Raw genomic sequence first — 5000 nt, forward strand, 5'->3', positions numbered from 1 at the left:
TCTAAGGGCATCACAGACCTGTTATTGCCTCAAACTTCCATCGGCTTGAAACCGATAGTCCCTCTAAGAAGTGGACAACCAGCAAATGCTAGCACCACTATTTAGTAGGTTAAGGTCTCGTTCGTTATCGCAATTAAGCAGACAAATCACTCCACCAACTAAGAACGGCCATGCACCACCACCCACAAAATCAAGAAAGAGCTCTCAATCTGTCAATCCTTATTGTGTCTGGACCTGGTGAGTTTCCCCGTGTTGAGTCAAATTAAGCCGCAGGCTCCACTCCTGGTGGTGCCCTTCCGTCAATTCCTTTAAGTTTCAGCCTTGCGACCATACTCCCCCCAGAACCCAAAGACTTTGATTTCTCGTAAGGTGCCGAGTGGGTCACTAAAAAAACACCACCCGATCCCTAGTCGGCATAGTTTATGGTTAAGACTACGACGGTATCTGATCATCTTCGATCCCCTAACTTTCGTTCTTGATTAATGAAAACGTCCTTGGCAAATGCTTTCGCAGTAGTTAGTCTTCAATAAATCCAAGAATTTCACCTCTGACAATTGAATACTGATGCCCCCGACCGTCCCTATTAATCATTACGATGGTCCTAGAAACCAACAAAATAGAACCAAACGTCCTATTCCATTATTCCATGCTAATATATTCGAGCAATACGCCTGCTTTGAACACTCTAATTTTTTCAAAGTAAAAGTCCTGGTTCGCCGCCAAGCCACAAGGACTTGGGGTTAGCCAGAAGGAAAGGCCCGGGTGCATTCCAGTACACGAAAAAATCGGACCGGCCACCCAGGCCCAAAGTTCAACTACGAGCTTTTTAACTGCAACAACTTTAATATACGCTATTGGAGCTGGAATTACCGCGGCTGCTGGCACCAGACTTGCCCTCCAATTGTTCCTCGTTAAGGTATTTACATTGTACTCATTCCAATTACAAGACCCGAATGGGCCCTGTATCGTTATTTATTGTCACTACCTCCCTGTGTCAGGATTGGGTAATTTGCGCGCCTGCTGCCTTCCTTGGATGTGGTAGCCGTTTCTCAGGCTCCCTCTCCGGAATCGAACCCTTATTCCCCGTTACCCGTTGAAACCATGGTAGGCCACTATCCTACCATCGAAAGTTGATAGGGCAGAAATTTGAATGAACCATCGCCAGCACAAGGCCATGCGATTCGAAAAGTTATTATGAATCATCAAAAAGTCCGAAGACATTGATTTTTTATCTAATAAATACATCTCTTCCAAGAGGTCGAGATTTTAAGCATGTATTAGCTCTAGAATTACCACAGTTATACCATGTAGTAAAGGAACTATCAAATAAACGATAACTGATTTAATGAGCCATTCGCAGTTTCACTGTATAAATTGCTTATACTTAGACATGCATGGCTTAATCTTTGAGACAAGCATATGACTACTGGCAGGATCAACCAGATAACTATCTTGAAAGTATGTTCTCCGAGGGGTTGTCGAAGACTAGCCTCAACACCCCCCCAGAAAACACCCTCGTAGATATTGAATGTTAACTCGTTGAAACAACGAATTAAGCACAGATCACAAGGAAAGAAAAACAATTACCTTGTCTCTCTCTCCTCTGCCCGCAAAAGCAGACACCACCAGGCAGAAATTCACCCAGCAGCAGCCCACCCTGCAAGCACTAAGTTCTCTAATCACTTAATTCTTGCCATAGCACTCTTTGAGTTCCTCATGCAGAGAGTCCACCAAACACTGTCCCGGTGTTTCACAGAACAAAGGTTTGATATCACCCGCAAGAGAGGAGGTTACACTAGACAAATCACAGTCAAAACGAATAAACGTAGCAGACCGGCTATCTGTCCAGGCATTCCCCCAAATTAGAATTCTTTGAAATAGATTGCTATCAGCTAGTAATCCACCAAATCCTTCTCTGCTCACCCATGGAATCGCAAGATGTCCAGGATGAGACTGTTCAGGCGTCCGCAGCTTCCCCTTTGCAAGAACAAAGGTTACGCCGCTTCGCCCATGTCAAGCTCGCTGTATAGGGACTGAGCAGATCTGACGATCACCCAGCGACCCTCTCCACCGATTGACGAGGCCATATTCAAGCACAAGCTCTACTCGAGCTCGTTTCCGAACTCTTTCAAACTTCACTTTCAACTGCTTTCGCATGAAGTACCCCCGGACCGAGCTTGCTCTTCGGCCTGGCTCGAAAAGTAGCCAAAGGGCCCGGCATCTGGCATCTGCAGTCCACTTTGAACAGCTCGAGGCCTCCCCGTCCTGCTCCAGCAGCAACACGCGAGCCTCAGGCCCAGATCCGGCCCTCGAAATCCCAGGGTCGCCCGACACTTTGCGAGCCTCCCACAGGTGCTGTCCCCAGAAACGCCCGCACAACCACGCCCTTAACTATGGCTTTGGGCCCCGGCACTCGGCACTCGGCTGCGAAAAATAAAACGTGTGCCGTCGCACGTGGTCACATGGCCGCCCGCGCACTCCGCACGTCGCCCCGCCCCCGGATTTCCGCCCATGACTCGCATGACTCGCGGGTAAACCCGCCCGCCGCACATCATTACCCAAAACGGACACTTAAGTACCCGTCACAGGTGACACAGTGACTCACGACTCACGTCCCCCGCACGCAAAAACTCCAGCCCCAAGGGCGAGCCCTCGGAACCCCGTAACACTTCCGAACCTAAAATCGGGTTTGGGGTTTCTGAATTTTCGCTTCACGATCCGCAACTAAAAACACCACCCTGCCATACAAATATCGCCCGTACCGGCCACCCTACCCCGCAAAGTGCACCATTTCCGCCGCAGATCATCCGCTTCCGCGCCCCGGCAACTTCTCGGTCTTGCATCCCCCATCTTCCCAGCCACCATTTTACCAATCCCGGTATTCTCCCGCCCACTTTCCCCACTCCGAACACTTGTCCGATTTCTCGTACTTCAAAATTGATGTTTAGGTACCATATCACTACCTTCCACCATACTAACAACACACATCCATACACTCAACATATACTCCCACAGAATAAACAAACACAACCTCCGCAATCCGCCAACCATTACCAACGGAAATTACCGGATATTGTACAACTATTTCTAGACCAGTGTGGGTATTTCCGCCGCAGGGCCCGGAGCACCCGAAACGGCCATGTCACCACCCCAAATCGCCGATTCCACCCCCGGGGACCCCGCCAACCGCCCCGTTTCTCAGCTCCAACGAATCGAGCCGTCCGAACTCCATCCACTGCCACCATAAAAACCCACACCTGCCATACAAACTTCCGACCCTACCCCCCCAGCCCGACACCACACCACCCTATTTTCCACCATCCACACCCCCCATACACCAACTTTTGCCAGTGGTTTTCGAAACTACCCTGCAAACCACCCCCACACACACCCTAACACCCCCCGGTTGCCATACAAAAAGTTTCCCAAAAGTGTTCCTGAAGTTGTTTTGCCGGTCGTCTTTTCTGACTCCTCCCGTGACTGCTCCCGGGCCCTTGCCTCTGACTTCTTCTGTGTGTGACCGCTCCCGGGCCTTGTCACTAGCCACGCCCCTTCCCACAGCACCGACCTACCCAGGCTTGGTCCTACATACCCTTTTTTTTTTTACGATCTTTCGGTTGCGGCCATATCCACAAGAAAGCACCGTTTCCCGTCCGATCAACTGTAGTTAAGCTTGTGAGAGCCTGACCGAGTAGTGTAGTGGGTGACCATACGCGAAACTCAGGTGCTGCAATCTCTTTTTTTTTTATTTTTTTTGCCAAAATCCCAGATTTCCCCAGAACAGCCCGCACCAGGGTTCGAATCCAGGCCAGATTAATTTTTTGTACGGGCGAGATCATGAAAAAGACATGTGACATATATCGCCACCTACGTGACATACTGTATTTTTTTTGGTTTTTCGCCACAAACAAAGACTGAAAGAGTGAAAATTTTCAACGTCGACGTCGACGTCGGTTTTGGGCCATCGCAAAGAGCCTCCAAATGGGTATTTCCAAGACCTGGGGAGACCAAAAGTGGTCCGATTTCAACACAACTGGTTCACACACCACCATAACAGACCCCGACAAGAACAATTGACCACCTTACAGTGCACCAACACGCACCCCCAGAGAGAAATCAGCACCCGAAGCACGCAGACATCGACTAATGCAAGAGTGACAAGAATGGATGATCCCGCCTCAAGAGGGATGGAAGGTACATCAAGCAATGAAGAAACAGACCAATTGACCTCCGCAGATTACACAGGTACAACAATCATGGCTATATCTCTAGAACTCGTCAAGATGTCTCCAGGATCACTACTTTTTGGCATCAAAAGTTGATGAGATCGAGCAAGTAACAAGACAAAGCGACAACTAAAACAAGACAATACACCACAATACAATACAAGAACAACTACAGCTTCCACTCCCACAGCTCAAAACCTCAGAATACTAAACCACATCCCCCAAAAAAACAAACCAACACTCTCTTGCACTTTACAACAAATCCTTATACACATAAACCCAACAACCTCTTTTGTAGCCGCCTCTTACATCAGCATTCATCAGCATTTGTAATCCAATCTCCAATCTCCAATCTCCAATCCCAATCCCAAACCCTAACTCTAACTCTATCTTGCATGCCACCCTCGTTCCACACTTTCTCACCACTCCTCCCACAGTTTCCCACCACCACCCATTGAAACCACCGTAGCAGACGCACGCATGCATCGGAAAAACTCGTCTTTTTCGCCGCACGCAAAATGCGCGAATTAAAAAAGCGAAAAAAAAGAAAAACTTTTTCATCGTAAACAAACAACTTTTCTTCTTCTCGCTTCTTTCGCCTTCCAATTCCCCTCTTCCAAGTTTTCCATATATAAACCAGCCTCTTCCAAAACCATCCCCCTTGTCTTCCCAATTCCCAATGCCACCAACAGGAGATGCCCGTGTGGGTATTCTCTGGTTATCGTCCCAAGGCAAAGAGGCAGCAGAGCAGCAGAGCAGAGCAACAGTGCAACA

General features: G+C 48.6%; 2 non-coding genes across 2 annotated transcripts in view; one reads left to right on the plus strand and one right to left on the minus strand.

Moving 5' to 3' along the window:
* The window catches only part of RDN18-1, a 1800-nt gene extending 354 nt beyond the window's left edge, over nucleotides 1-1446 (minus strand). The window contains exon 1 of the ribosomal RNA XR_002648375.1: nucleotides 1-1446. This exon is cut by the window's left edge and continues 354 nt beyond it. This is a non-coding gene — a ribosomal RNA (18S ribosomal RNA).
* A 2169-nt stretch (nucleotides 1447-3615) lies between these two features.
* Nucleotides 3616-3736, plus strand: RDN5-1. The gene has a single exon (XR_002648376.1). It is a non-coding gene; the product is annotated as a 5S ribosomal RNA (ribosomal RNA).
* The last annotated feature ends 1264 nt before the right edge of the window (nucleotides 3737-5000 follow it).

Source organism: Nakaseomyces glabratus, chromosome L (genome assembly GCF_010111755.1).
Source record: "Nakaseomyces glabratus chromosome L, complete sequence".
In the NCBI taxonomy this organism is placed as follows: domain Eukaryota; kingdom Fungi; phylum Ascomycota; class Saccharomycetes; order Saccharomycetales; family Saccharomycetaceae; genus Nakaseomyces; species Nakaseomyces glabratus.